Source organism: Mya arenaria, chromosome 9 (assembly GCF_026914265.1).
Source record: "Mya arenaria isolate MELC-2E11 chromosome 9, ASM2691426v1".
Classification (NCBI taxonomy): Eukaryota; Metazoa; Mollusca; class Bivalvia; order Myida; family Myidae; genus Mya; species Mya arenaria.
The window spans coordinates 39,134,390-39,151,595 of NC_069130.1; the positions used below are offsets into that span (position 1 = coordinate 39,134,390).

At 37.2% G+C, this 17,206-nt stretch overlaps 1 protein-coding gene across 1 annotated transcript in view; it reads left to right on the forward strand.

The window, feature by feature from the left end:
* Positions 1 to 7,889: 7,889 nt before the first annotated feature.
* Positions 7,890 to 17,206, forward strand: part of LOC128246603 (uncharacterized) — a 41,359-nt gene continuing 32,042 nt past the window's right edge. The window contains exon 1 of the mRNA XM_052964881.1: positions 7,890 to 8,535. The gene's annotated coding sequence lies outside the window, so the exon portion shown is untranslated. The remainder of the gene's footprint in view (positions 8,536 to 17,206) is intronic.

Here is a 17,206-nt window from a genome sequence, read left to right on the forward strand (position 1 = left end):
GAGTTTTCAAAACGATATGATACCATAAACAGTCATCAAGTCGGTCGGTCTTGCAGGTGGTCTGTGCAAAAGTGCAAAAAGTTTGTGCGCAAACCAAACTACTTAGACTTAAGTTTTCAAGATTCTGTCTTTGAACTTTAAACATATGTTTGCGTGAAGTGAAGATGTAGTTGACATATTTATGATATGGATCAGTCCAATATTTGTTAGAGGGGGAAAGGATTCTTAAAAATCTCGTGATGCAAACAAGTAATCATTTTCAAGACAATAATGAATAATAAATATTTAAAAGATACATACTGTGAAAGAACTTTTTATACATACTTATTCACATTAGTTAAGAAAAATCTGGACTCAGTTTGATCTGTACCTAGCAAGCAACAATATGCAAAAAAAGTAATTTTATTATTCATATAAATTTAGTCTGATGCCTTGATTAACAGGTGGGAAATAAATAGCACAACAGCCACCTATTTGTTTGACTGACCACTGTGCACACACTGTTATATATAGCCATGGGTATTAATGTGACCTTTAAAGCTGCACTCTCACAAATTGACAGTTTCGACCTTATTTCTTCTTTTTTTTGTCTCAGAATCTATATAATCATATAATGATAATACAACTTAGGTCTTTCCAGGATTAGTGTTTCACTTTGTAGGTAAATACACGTGCAAGTATAAAACTGACAGGAAATTTTGGATATTTGCTCAGTAACCACAACATTATGTCATACTTGTTGTATTCATCAAAAGCTAATGTAGCTTTAAAATTTGTGTACAGTTTTCCACAGTTTGTCAACTGCATGCTGCATTGTTGCTACAGTTATAGTGAATTTCCATAAAATTGAGATTGAGTTTCAAAGAGACAAAACATAAATCAGTCAACAATTCATTAAATGGAGGTTTATTGCATTGATGAGATATTGTTGCACCCAGATCTAGAATATTTGAGCCTTAGGCCATTATTTTAAGAGATTTGGTAACATGAGTGCTTAATTATAACATTGTGTCAAAGTTTGTGAATGTTCGTTTTGGATGTTCAGTAAATATTTCTAGATCAATTCCGGTGTTTATTCTTTTCTAAAATCATCGTAGGTTTTCCACTGACATGGACAGGCATAGAATAGCATAAAGTATGAACAGAGACACCAGTATCTTCCATAACCCTCAGTTTTATTAAATGTTTATAAACATAGTATGATACAATGTAACATGAAACAGTATTAGAACTTAATACAAGAGTGAACAGTACAAATACAATTGGAAAGTTGGAATTTATTTTAACAATACAATGTAAGTTTCTATCAGTTCTTCTATCCCCACCAAAAGCAGATGGATATTCTTTCAGTGTTGTCTGTCCGTCCCTCCTCCCCCCTGTTCGTTCGCCTATAACACTTGTTTTTGTCCAGAGCCATATCTTAGTACTTGATAGTAAAAAATTGTTGAAACTTTGAATGAATGTATATTTGATAAGGTAAATTATGTGTTAAGAGCTTTTACATTCCACTAATGTATAGCAGATTTATGGCCATTTGGAACTTGATAATGGCTATTTCTTTAAGGAAAATTTCCACCATGAGCCATATCTTAATACTGATGGGTATCACTTTCCATAAGGTAATATACAGGAATGGGAATGATGCATGTCAAACGCGTCAAAATCTATATAATTATGTATAGTAGAGTTATGGCCCTTTGTTACTTTCAAATAACCATTTCTGCCTGTGACAAAAACATGTCCAATCAATAACTGATGAATGGTCAAGCATAGTGTCCTCAAACTTGGTAGTTTGTTGATATTGACAAGTAGATGACCCCTATTGTTTTTGATGCCAATATGATACTTTAGGAAGTATTTTTTTCTCTAATTAATGTTTATCACTATGCCGAAATTTGACCCCCAATTTGAAATCATTTATATCCATGGGTCACAATTAAAACAAGTAACCCAATGAACAATGTTCTTTAATCATGAGCTTACTGTTTCAAGCGTTTTAAATTAGCAGCCCTCCCGTTTCGACTGGTCATTGTTTCGGGATTCATTACAAACAATTATGAACAATTTCCATTACTAAGTTGTCTCTTAAAGCTGCACTCTCACAGATATACCATTTTTACAACTTTTTTATTTTTGGTCTTGGAAAGAGCAACTTTTTGCGTAAATATCTACAAACCAATGATATAAGATTTGACAAAATAGTTGATCATAGATTTTCATATTTCCGTTCGAAAATTAATGTTTTATGGCTTAAACCATTCATTCTGGACGAGGGGCTAATTTATATGAGGCTATCCATATTCATAAAATTGAATAATTTCATTCGGTTCTAGGGACTATTTTTTATATGAGGCTATCCATGTTTATATAATTCGACAATTTTCATTCGGTTCTAGGGATTATTTTCTATATGTGGCTATCCATGTTTATATAATTTGGATAATTTTCATTCGGTTCTAGGGACTAATTTCTATATGTGGCTATCCATGTTTATATAATTTGGATAATTTTCATTCTGGACGAGGGACTTCTTTCTATGGGGCTATTAATATTTATATTATTTGATAATTTTCAGTATTGACGAGTGGCTAATTTCTATATGAGGCTATCCATATTTATTGTTACCAACAAACTTTTCTCTCGCTAATCGTACTCTATGTTTTTGACCATTTTTTCAGGAAAAGATTGTATGTGTCTTTTCTGTCGATGAAAATAAGAAATCTCGAAATAAAGTACCCAAGTAGAAAAACAGTAATCTAAAACTCAACACACACGTTGTTTTCAGAGAGCTCAAATTATGTTTTTGGCTGATAAATGGCCATTAACTGTCAAAAGCGCAATCAACTAAACTGAAGTATTTGCCCATGCAAATTATTCAACAATAGATCAAAATTTAAACCAGGTAAAGTATAAAGAAAATATTAGACCAAATTTTATTTTCCTCAAATTCTTCAAAAGCAGAACAATCATACTATTGATATATAAGATAAGACATAAAGGGTACTATATATATATACAATGACGAGCCCATAAGGAAAACCACACATTGTATTACGATCAGATATAACATACTTTCAGGTGTTAAAGGGTCAAACAACGATTATAAGCATATCTTATGAAATAATCACAAAATGCTTGTTTCAATGATAAAGAAATTTTATTTAAGAAAAATGGCTGAATGGGTAGCATATAAATGGCTGAATGGGTAGTATATGATATTTGAGATTTTGTCAATGCATATTTATGTTACATGTACATGTCTTCTTCATTTTTGGACAGAATTGTTTACTCAAAAGATGTACTATGTAGTGAAAGTTCTGTATACATCGATTAAAATAACCTGAACTACGCACACATTTCTGCTGATTAACATGATATTACATAAGTCAAGGAACTTCAAAGTCTACAGAAAATACTATAAAAATATATATCACCCATGTGTACGGTTTTTTGAGTTGTCATGACTTTTTGAGGTTACGTTTCACGGTACTGTATCGGTATAATTGTGATGAACACTTGTTTTTGTATTAAAACGATCTTTCGTTGTACTATTTTTAGTTTTTAAAACGTATTTTGAAGACCTCCCCAGGGGATTTTTTTTCAGAAAACCAGGGAAATTGTACATTAGGCCGGGGATTTTTCACGCTTCTCTAAATGCGTCAATACAATATGATATTATTGTACATGCCATATTTTTGGAAACTTGTAAACAAGAAAACCAGGGCAGTTTGCCCTCAACTAGGAGATTTTCATGTATCGCCATTGCTTGTAAGAATAAATCATCACGAGAAGAATGAGATAGAAGTTATTTCCCTCGAAAACCTTTCTTTTTGAACACGGTTTTCTCGAAAGTGTGTATGTACGCACTTCAATGCAATTGTACCTAAAACTATTTTTTACCTTTGGCAAAGCCGGCGGTATACGGCTATGCAGTGAAACATTCCACTCATATTTCAATGTGAATAGTTATTGTTTTGTTACTTGAAAAACAGGAAAGAAACGTTATACTATCTGTAAGCGATCGGGTGTTAATAAGCGCATGCTCTTTGTTAAATCTTTGTCATTGTCATATTTTGTTGACTTGGATTCCAATGTAACATTGATTTTGACTCCGTAAAAACGGACCCATGTGTCATTTTTCAACGTTGAAAACTGACCCTGACTACATTTCAATATTATATAAAGAAATAAATAAGTCATCGAACAAACAAGTTATCACAAATGATTTACGATCTTAGTTGGCAATAACAACACTGATGACAAATTATAAAATAGTTTGTACGTTTGCATCTCAATACACAAAGTCATGTATTTTAAGATGCTGCATGTGCTCTAAGTATACAAGTCATAATGCACAGTAACTATGTTTCAGGTCATGGGTATATACACAAGAGAGTTGATAAAGCTGCACTCTCACAGATTGAACGTTTTAACAACTTTTTTAATGTTTGTCTCGGAACGTTTACACAGTAATGTTAACACATGAATGTCTTGAATCTATTCAGCTGCATCATAAAGCGATATTCGAAAAAGGTACCTCTAGTCACCAAACTGTACATAAATTGAATCAGCATGTAAATAAAATTATCCAGCATCAAACTTATTTTTATCTGACTTGTATCGTTTACTCTTTTAACGTTTATTTCGAACAGTTAAAATATTGATCAAATCGTGACAAATTTAAAGTACATTTGTATGGTATTAAGAAGCGTACACCCCTACCACTTCAATTTTAATGATTTTAGTATTTTGGACTTGAAAATCATGTGCAGACTTTGGTCTTAAGTGCATATATACGCGAAGATACGTCAGTCATAGATCCAGCTATCGCATTTGGTTAATAACCTGGTCGTGAACTAGAGGCTTTTCACATGGGCACGCGCACCCCTCTAAAATTGTTCAAGTTATGTTTCATTGTGACAACTATGTCTCGCACTGACGCACGCTACACGCATATACACGGAACCGGCATTGTGACAACTATGTCTCTCCCACAACACTGACGCACGGTATACTCATATACACGGAACCGGCATTGTGACAACTATGTCTCGCTACCGCACTGACGCAGGGCACACGCGTATACACGGAACAGCCATTGTAACAACTATGTCTCGCTCACCGCACTGACGCACGGTACACACATATACACGGAACCGGCATTGTAACATATATGTCTCGCTCACCGCACTGACGCACGGTACACCCATATACACGGAACCGGCATTGTGACAACTACCTCTCGCTCACCGCACTGACGCACGGTACACCCATATACACGGAACCGGCATTGTGACAACTATGTCTCTCTCGCCGCACTGACGCACGGCACACGCATATACATGTAACCGCCATTGTGACAACTATGTCTCGCTCACTGCACACACATAAACACGGAACCGCTTTATTGACAACTATGTCTCGCTCACCGCACACGCATATACTCGGAGCCGCCAATGTGACAACTATGTCTCGCTCACGGCACACATATGTACGGAGCCGCCATTATGACAACTATGTCTCGCTAACAGCACACACTTATAAATGGAAGCGCCAATGTGACAACTATGTCTCGTTTACCGCACACACATATATATGGAACCGCCAATGTGACAACTATGTCTCGCTTACCGCACACACATATACATGGAACCGCCATTGTGACAAATATGTCTCGCTTACCGTACACACATATACATGGAACTGCCATTGTTACAACTATGTCTCGCTTACAGCACACACATATACACGGAGCCGTCATTATGACAACTATGTCTCGCTTACCGCACACACACATATATATGGAACCGCCAATGTGACAACTATGTCTCGCTTACCGCTCACACATATACACGGAACCGCCATTGTGACAACTATGTCTCGCTTACCGCTCACACATATACATGGAACCGCCATTGTGACAACTATGTCTCGCTTACCGCACACACATATACACGGAACCGCCAATGTGACAACTATGTCTCGCTTACCGCACACACATATACACGGAACCGCCATTGTGACAACAATGTCTCGATAACCGCACACATATACATGGAACCGCCATAATGTAAACTATTGTCTATCTTACCGCACACGCTTATACACGGAACCGCCATTTTGACAACTATGTCTCGCTTACCGCACTGGCGCACGGCTGACACATATACATGGAACCGCCATTGTGACAATTATGTCTCGCTCACAGCACACACATAAACACGGAACCGCTATATTGACAATTATGTCTCGCTCACCGCACACGCATATACTCGGAGCCGCCATTGTGACAACTATGTCTCGCTCACGGCACACACATGTATACGGAACCGCCATTGTGACAACTACTTCTCGTTTTCTGCACTGATGCACGGAACACACATATACATGGAACCGACATTGTGACAACTATGTCTCGTGGACCGCACTGATGCACGGAACACACATTTACCCGGTACCGACATTGTTACATCTATGTCTCGCTCACCGCACTGACGCATGGCACACGCATATACACGGAACCGGCATTGTGACAACTATGTCTCGCTCACCCCACTGCCGCACGGCACACTGCATATACACGAAACCGACATTGTGACAACTATGTCTCTCTTACCGCACTAGACACACGGCACACGCATATACATGGAACCGCCATTGTGACAACTATGTCTCTCTCACTGCACTGATGCACGGCACACGCATATACACGGAACCGGCAGGACGCACGGCACACGCATAAACATGAAACCGGCATTGTGTCAGCCATGCTCGCTAACCGCACTGACGCACGGAATACACATTTACACGGAACCGACATTGTGGCAATCATGTCTCGCTTACCGCACTGACGCGCGGAACACACATATACCCGGAACCGACATTGTGTACAACTATGTCTCGCTCACCCCACTGCCGCACGGCACACGCATATACACGAAACCGACATTGTGACAACTATGTCTTTCTCACCGCACTGACACACGGCACACGCATATACATGGAACCGACATTGTGACAACTATGTCTCGCTTATCACACAAATGCACGGCACACGCATATACACAGAACCGCCATTGTGACAACTATGAATCGCTTACCGCACTGACGTATGGAACACGCATATACACGGAACCGCCATTATGAAACTTTGTCTCGCTCACCGCACACACATATACATGGCACTGGCATTGTGACAACTATGTCTCGCTTACCGAACTGACGCATGGCACACTGCATATACACGGAACCGCGCTATATTGACAACTCTGTCTCGGTCACCGCACCGCTCGACAAAAATGGATGTTAGAATAATTAAAAAGTTCAGATTTTGTTTTAACTACATGTGCTTACTGAATAAGTTAAAAAGTGGTTTAGATTCAAGTTAGATATGCATTGCATTTTCTAATATTTTAGATTCTTTAAATGTTCAATGTGAGACTTCAGGAGACCTTAATATGCACTTAAACAATAAGACTAATACCTCTTTGTGACGGCTTTCATGGAATGTTAATTATAGATAATGTGGTTGCTTTGCTAAATCATTATGTGAATAGACGACACAATGGGATGTTTAAATGCAAAACAACGAAAAACATATTCAATTGAGCAATCTTTCAGACAATCCTGTTTTATAGATAAGGATATGTTATAGTTAAACAAAATACCGAGTTTTGTTTGTCTAAATTTAACAGCTATCAGCTTAACAAAATGGCAAAATGAAGATAAAATCAAGCCTTGTTTGGTTTATATCATATTTTGCACACCTTTTTAAGCTTGCACGCGATCTGACTATTATCATGATATATTTATATGTTTTAAAGTTATATTCCTGCCTTGCCTCAAATTCCCATGAGCCACTTACTTACTTACCTTAACTTGATTTCCACTTTAAATGGAAAATTTTGACCGCAAACGCGTACCGGCCACGCAGTGTATTCGAGGCTCGGATTTTTCCAGCCGACTCAGAAACGTTTTTTTCTTGCTTACCTTAAATTATATCTATTTTTTGTACAAAGTGACGTAGAAATCGCATTTAGTACATTTCTATGGTGACACAGAGATGACATCCGCAACACTTTGTTTATATTGTGACCACAACATAGTAAATTGTGGCCACAAGTTAGTAAATTGAGTGCTACGGATGTCACCTCTATGCCACCGTAGCCTTCCAAAAAACTTAACTTTTGATTGAGATGTAAGCGGACACAGAATATCGATTACCTTAAGAAAACTGTTGATATCAACGCATTTGTGATTTAGCTGTGTTAGTGTTTATTTAAGAATTTGTGTCTGCATTGTTACAAACATTATAACAGAACGTGATCTTCATCTGTGTCAAGGACAAACGTCGCCTGTTTGCACACAAGATCGTCTTTGGAAACGAGGTTGTTCAACGAGCCATGCAATCTACCGCTTACTATTTAACATGCCCGGGTGTCTCTGATCTTCGGAGGCTACCATAGCTGGCTGGCAGTTAGACAAACGGTGCTTAAATTTGTGGACTGCTGAAATAAGCGGAAACTGCATAATTAGGTAAGTTTATAGTTTCTTTTTTGTTCTTTTAATGACAATGCAAAACTCGAAAACAAAACTTAATTGGTACTATTGTTTAGAAAATTTTAAATAACCCTTACATTATTCTGACGAGAACTAGGCCAGGGTTTTGTAAAGTGTTTAGGTAATTTAAACTATGTTGACAGTGTGGTAACGCGCTTTATGGAATTGCAAAATCACACCCTTGCTTTTATACAACGTGATCTTGCGAAAGTAACGAAGCAGTCGTTAATTAAACACAAGGCTCTAAGTAATAGTTAGAGGGCATAAGGTACGCTCACTCCACCCGTTCTTATTCATTAAGTTATTACTTTAGGTCATCTAACTGAATTAGAATACGGCCTCATTGGCTGATACATTGACAACGCAAAGTATGACACAGGGATTGTCGGACTTTTAAACACCCTCGAAAGGTGAAATTCTTAATGATTAAGTTTAGTACTTAACGATTGTCTATCTGCAATTTCACTGGCTTAAAATGTAGGTTGTATTCTTAATATGATCAATGAGGCTAAGGTCTTGGGACTGTTCTAGTCAGAATCATGGTGTTAAATTCTCCTGACTTATAACCTTATCGTTTTGGAAGATCTGATCGATTTGGAGTACCCGAGCGTACAAATCCATACTCCAGATCGCCCAGGCGTACCTAAGCATACTCCAGAGCCCGGGCACTCTGAAGTATGTATAGGTACGCCCGGGCACTCTAAAGTATGTATAGGTACGCCCGGGCACTCTATCGTATGTATAGGTACGCCCGGGTTTTTGAGTATGGATAGGTACGCTCGGGCACTCTGGAGTATAAATAGGTACGCCCGGGCGTTCTGGAGTATGCATAAGTACGCCCGGTTGTTCTGGCCAGTGCATAGGTACACCCAGGTACTCTGGAGTATTCATAATTACGCCCGGGCGTTCTGGCCAGTGCATAGGTACACCCCGGTACTCTGGAGTATGCATAGGTATATCCGGGCACTCTAGAGTATGTACGCCTGGGCGTTCTTGCGTGTGCATAGGTACATCCGGGCACTCTGGAGCTTGTATAGGTACGTCCGGGTGTTCTGGAGTATGCATAGGTACGCCCGTGTGTTCTAGAGTATGCCTAGGTTCGCCCGGGCACTATGTAGTATAGATAGGTACGCCCGGGTACCCTGGGGTATGCATAAGTACGCCCGGGTGTTCTGGAGTATGCATAGGTACGCTCGGGTGTTCCGGAATATGCATAGGTACGCTGTGATGTTCTCGAGTGTGCATAGGTACGTTCGGCTGTTCTAGAGTATGCATAAGTACGTTCGGCTGTTCTCGAGTATGCATAGGTACGCCCGGTTGTTCTAGAGTGTGCATAGGTACGCCCGGTTGTTCTGGAGTATGCATAGGTACGACCGGTTGTTCCGGGGTATGCATAGGTATACCAAGGCATCTGGTGTATGCATAGGTACGCCCGGTTGTTCTGGAGTATGCATAGGTACGCCCGGTTGTTCTGGAGTATGCATAGGTACGCTCGGGTGTTCTGGAGTGTGCATAGGTGCTTTTGAGTATGCACTGGTAGGCACAGTCGTTCAGGATATGCAGATGTACGCCCGGGCACTCTGTTGTATGCATAGGTACGCCCTGGCCTTCTTGGGTATGCATAGGTACGCCCGGGCACTCGGAAGTATACATAGGTATGTCCGGGTACCCTGGAGAAAGCATAGGTACGCCCTTGCGTTTTGGAGTATGCATAGTTACATCCGGGCGTTCTGGAGTGTGCATAGGTAAGCCCTGGCGTTCTTGAGTATGAATAGGTACGTCAAGGCACTCGATCTGGAGTATACATACGCCTTGGCGTTCTGGAGAGTGCATAGGTACGCCCTTGCGTTTTGGAGTATGCACAGGTATGTCCGGGTGTTTTAGAGTGTGCATATAGGTATGTCTGGGCGTTCTGGAGTGTGCATAGGTATGTCCGGGCGTTTTGGAGTATGCATAGGTACGTCCGGGCGTTCTGGAGTGTGCATAGGTATGTCCGGGCGTTTTGGAGCATGCACAGATATGTCCGGGTGTTCTGGTGTGTGCATAGGTACGCCTGAGTACTCTGGTGTATGCATAGACATGTCCGCCCGTAGAACGTTCGCACGTGAACTCAATTTTCGTCTTAGAAGGGAATCAAATTTGGCGACTGTGAACTCATGTATTTATTATATAGTCGGTTAATGGACTTACCGAAATACGATTATTTACCGAAAGACGGATAAAATTACCGAAAAACGCATGAAAGTTACCGAAAGACGCCTTCTAATGCATTTATTTTATTGTTTTTTATATTAATTTTATACAAATACATAACCAAACCAAATTTTTATAGAAAAATATTAAAATATAATGATGTAATAGGCAGTTGAAATTTCAGTGTTCGAGATCGAATTCCGCGTGCCAACTCGCCAACCGAAAGACAGATAAAAGCTTCCAAAATAAACAATTATTCCAATTAATGATGATCTCATAATATTCATATAACTAAAACACACTCATAAAAATGAAAAAGATAATGAAAATATTTACTTATTGGTCAATTGAATAAAGACAATATGTCAGTGAAATAGTTGTCTCCCTTCGCCAACCGAAAGACGATTTAACGCAGGTAAAATTAACTTATTAGTTGTTGTATTATGGAAATAATTATGAATTTGGATTCAAATAATAGCATTTATATTCTTATGGAAATGTTAGATCAATAAACAGCATTTGAAAGTAGATCAATAAACAGCATTTAAAAGTATTTGGAATATATTTGAAACATTGCCTTTGAAATAGGTCGAAAATGTCGCTAAAATTATTTTCTTTTAAACAACTTAGATCAACAGTATAGTTTAGGGCTTTCAAATTATAATATTGTTTTATATGAAAATTGAAAAAGAAGTTTTTAAACAGCGAAATTCTCATATTCAGGTAAATTAGCTTACTTATGGACAATATTAACCAGACCACACCAAATCAGGCGATGTTTAAAACAACATAATTATCACCCGGTATATGACACCCCACAAAGTAGCGGCACGTTTTTGGGGGGACAGTTTGGTATAATTGGAAGTGTGTTAATTTGGGTAAACCCTTTTCGGCTCTGTGACACGTGTTGAGTAAATACCATAATAATTACGCATTAAAGGACCGCAGTACGTGTACATTTATCATTGCGGGTGATTTTCACAGAAATTGACGGCCTCATTTGAAGATTCATAAATAACAATCGCGAGTAAAAAGGTAAAATATTGCTCTAAGTATTAAAGAAGTCCAAATTAATAGAACTTTTCACCCTGAAATCATTAATAATGGATGAGTTCCCTTGTGCTATATGTGCTGTTGACTGTAGTAGTGATCAATGCATACATTGTTCTAATTGGGTTCATGCTAAATGCTCTGAATTGTCCGAGCAAGACCTCACGTCTTGGAGTGCCAAAAACTTCAAATTTGTTTGTAAATCGTGTGCATATAGTGGATTATCATATGATGCCGGAGCTGCACTTGCAAGGTAAGTACCTGTTATATTAAAGGAGTAGACATATCTTATTCCTAATAGAAACATATCAAGGCCGAAATATGAACAGTGTTTTAACACGAAATAATTTGGGAATATCCGTTACGAACATTATTTATTACATTTTACACATTAATATAGAGTGTCTACTCATTCATTTTGTGATTGCAATGATATATCCTTTTTGATATGCTATTAGAAGAAAATTTTATCATATGATGTAAATGTTAATTGTAGAACTAAGTTAAGAATTTCATGCCACACCGGTTTATCCAAGATGGCGGACGAACCAACACATGTCCGTGGAATTTCCGATGTCAAATGGGATTTAAGGCATCACACTCGATCCAGTTTTACAATGGATTGTTAGTGCTAAAAAGGAGAATTAAAAATAATTAATTGAATAACATCATCACCTTGTAGTCATATTGGCTGAATTTAACGCAATACAATTAATGACTGAAATACATCTGGTGAAAGGTCACCCACTACTAAAAGTAAGTTGCAGTAAAACACGGAAATACAAACTTAGTGATAATCCAAAAAAAAAACAATGACGTCGTTTTGCTTCGTGCCATTAGTAGATGTTAATAATTGTTGCAAATATTGATGTGAAAAATAATGATAATAACTCGAAACAACTTGCATCTGCGTCACAGTTGTCATCTTTCTGCATAAAACATATATATCACAGTACAGTAGGGTATTTCAGATTTTCTTTAAAATTGTGATATTAATGCACCAGTCAATTATAACCACGGCCACCCCAGGTCCGGGGATATACGGAGAATAGCCGGTGAAATGGGCCGTGTTTATGCTTTTCAGGTGGCCCCGCATTGCCGGGTGAATGCGGTGGTTTTGTCTTGTATTAAATATACAGTAGCGGGTAATTGGCCTTACCTAGAGTCCCCGGGGTGCAGGGACTTTGGTGGGGATTTTACCAACTGTTTGTCTCCGCATGGCATGGAATTTAGCCGATGTTGGCTGTACTGAAAGTCCCAAGTCCCCGCTATTCCCAAGATCGGGGGGGGGGGGGGGGGGTTGACTGACCAGTGCATAATTTGGTTCCCTTTATGCCATGTTGATCTGATTCATACCATAGTAAAATATTTTCTTCAACTGTAACAACACTTCAATATTAAACACTGCATTGCAAAATAGAAACACGAACGTTTCACATAATTATCTTGAGCCAATATCATTGTTTAATCACACAAGTGTGTATAATTACACAAGTGTTTCATTAAACACTTAAATTCCGATCAGCTTCTGTCAACATAGCATTGCCATTTTGGAACTATCCAGCTGATGCGCGTCATCTTGAAGCTCAATATACATTAAGTCGAAAATTATAGATGTGTTCACTACGTGACGTGCCATATCAAAAATGGTAAAAAATCATTCAATGTACAATTATTTGAACTAAATAAACTTAGTGCTTGAAATGTCATTCTTGGCTAGGAGAAAAAGTTGGATGTGGACATGAAGACTCGCCAAAACAAAACTTGTCAAAGACTCTGAAGTTGCTGTTTATTTGGACTAGTCAAGTATTAAACTTTTCAACAAGATAAAGTTACTATTATAAATGATCCTGGCATTAGGACACGGAGCTAGCCTTTCTGTATTATCTGGGTGGTGCTAAGCCCCTGGTGAGCCTTAAATGCCTTGATTTGAAATCTGCCACTCATTATTCTCTATCATTGACTACACATTTTTCAGGTAAGTGTAAATTACAGTATTTTTTTTGTATGTTAAAATTAACAATGGTAAAAGATAATGCATAACTTAATTGTGCATGCTGGGGATATCAATATTGTATACATGTATATAGCTTTACGGATATTTACAGTGTTAAAATAGCCCAAAAGGGTCTTACTCAATGAAAAAATAAAAATACTAGAATGTAGACAGGATTTTGACATTTTTTGGCAATTAATTAAATTCAAGGGCATAGCCAGGCAGTACTAAATGTGAGAGGCTATGGGATGGGGAATCCCTGTAACCGTAGGAGGTTAAGGGGGGGGGGGCTGCTCCCCACGGAAAATTAGCAGCTGTGTTAGCTATCTAGCACAGAGAAACAATGCTTTCTATAGCTGATCTTCCCTTTAAGGTTTTATTCTGATGTCAAAACATAACCCTCGACTTTGATGCCATGTTTGACAATTTTTTTTTCATTTTTTAAATTGATGTTACGCATGTGCGTAAGTGTGTAAAGCTGGCTACGCCCCTGAAATTGTTCTGTTGCAATTTTGGACAAATCATTCTCATTGGTATGCCTATCAAGCATCAAACATGTATGTCTAAAAAAGATCAATAAAAACAAGCCATATTACTGAAATTTTAAGACCAACAGATCCCTTCAGAGAAAATCATGCATAACCCTTTTATATACATATATTCTCCCTCCAAACAGAGACCTGGTATGTTAATTTGCATATTTAATCCAGGACATCCACATACTTTGAATGCACTTACCCCTTTGGCAGAATGTTACATTACCCTTATTCGGTATTTCAATTTATTTCTGAAGACAGCATGAACTTTTATAGTAAAGGAGTGTCAGTAATTTAGTCTGACAGCCTGTGATTTTTTTTTCAATCAGAAGGAAATTTTGCAATTTTAACATGGCCATGTTTTGACATGTTTGCACAGTGTGTGAATTGTGATCAAAATTGTGCTTGGTTAATTTTGTGCTAATGCGTATATCTTGGACTTGACATATTTCTTAGTTACCGCATGGCCTGTTCCAAAGGGTAAAGCATTTGGAAATGTCAGTTCAAACCTGACAAATATGAAATTCTTTTCCTTAATTCAATTTTGATATTTTCAAAACACCCTCTTTTTTAAAAACTTCTTTTAATAGATGTTTATGGATAAGAAGACTCTTAATTTGAACATCAACTTGTTTAGACTAAGAAATAATGAGCCCTTAAAGCTGCACTCCCACAGATTGACTATTTTAACAGCTTCTTTTATTTTTGTTTTGGAAAGAGCAAATTATTGCGTAAATATGTGCAAACCAATAATAAGATATCTGACACAATATCAGATCTTAGATTTTCATATTTATGTTCAAAAATTGATGCTTGATGGCTTAAACTGATACTAACGGTTAAAGAAAAAATGCATAAGACATCAATTTTTGAACTTAAGTATAAGAATCTATGATCTGATTTTTTGTCAGCAGTCTTATATTACTGGTTTCCATGGATTTTCGCAAAAAATGGCTCGTTCGAAGACAAAAAATAAAGAAGTTGTCAATACTTTCAATCTGTGTGAGTGCAGCTTTAACAACAAAAATAGAATAAACCTACAATTAAGCAAATGAAATTTCAGATAGGCATACATGAAGTGCTATCCTTAATCATTAACAATTTCATTCTTCAAGTTTGGTTTTTCCTCAGCCTACTGTCACTCACCTGATGCACAATCCCTGCATAAGATTTTACGTCGACAATGAATTAGACAATGAGGTTGTTTTCTAAGTCAATTAAATGACCTAAAGTAACTAGCTTAATGATTAAGAAGGGCTCATTATCATCAATCACTCCACCCATTCTGAATAATGTTTATTCAACAAGATTTTTTTTTCGTGTTTTTTTTTTTTACTTACTTGTACACTTTATATCCAGTTAAATACAGCCATCACATATTTTTTCTCTCCTAAATACACATGGGGATATCAATATAACATTGGTCTATTTCTATTAGTAAAAAAAAATATCACGACTCCAATATTTATGAAACACCGCTGTTGGTCAAGGACAGGTCACGCGGTGACACCACATTTTTCCATTTTCCAAATTTAAATTACACCAAAATGGCGTCTTTATTCGGATTTGATGAATATTTCAATGAATAAATAAAACATGTAAACAGGGTAACAGGTTGTCAACGTTATACTTACATTACGGGGTTAGTAGTATTGGAAATCTGGTGGGCAAGAATCCATATTTAGGTTCGAGCTTCACTCCACCGCAATATGGTTTCCTTTACATTGAATATCCCATATCGCGGGCTTCCTACTGACCATGGAACTTATAGTATCCTTCCACATGTTTTTAAACAAATTCATAGACAAGAATGTTTTTAATTTCAAATGACAATTTGTCATTTTGTATTCATTGTGATGAAAAAATGTAAAATTAAATTTCCAATCAATTCTTAAGAAGAAAATGTGATATTTATCTTATCTCCTGATAAAAACTTTCAATCACGTTGGGTACTGAATGGGGTACTATATTGGTTTAAATAGGAAATGACATCATGAACACATAGTAATCTATGACTTCATCTTACCGGTGACCATTATGATGTCACAATTAAAAAGAGTTTAGTTTTTTGTTGTTATTCCTTTCTGCTGTACTTGATATCACCTTTATATGTATTCTTCTTACAAACAGTGTAAAAATGATCGTATGATTCTTTGGTTTGAAATTTTTCCTAATACAAATTTTTGCAATGCTTGCTTGTAGTGCAGAGAATAGCATCGCTTTAATGGTACATGTATCCTGTTTTTAGCTCGACTATTCGAAGAATATGGAGAGCTATACTACTCACCCAAGCGTCGGCGTCACACCTTGGTTAAGGTTCTGCATGTAAGCACCTCTCAATATCTCAGCAAATACATCATGTGTTGCATTGAAACTTTAGATATGTATTCCCAACAATCTAACCTACTAAATTAATGAAGTTAGATAACACTTATTTGAATTTAATGCAAAAAATGGGCCTTTATTATTTGACTTTGAAATTCTGGTTAAGGTTTTGCATGTAAGCACACATATGTTAATATCTCAGCAACTGCTTGATGTATTGCATTAAGATTTTATACAATGGTACTCAACCATCCAACCTTCCTAATTAACCAAGTTAGATAACTCTAGTTTGCATTTAATGCAAATAATGACCCTTTATTATTCGACTTAAAAATTCTGGTTAAGGTTTTGCTTTATTATTTGACATATAAATTCAAATACATCATGTATTGCATTGAAACTTTATACACAGGCTCCCAACTATTCAACCTTCTTAAATAATCAGGAAAGATAACTCTTATATATTTTTATTTTTTATCATTTTTGCCCCTTTATTATGCAACTTAGAAATACTGGTTAAAGTTTCAAGTATTGGACTTAAAATTTT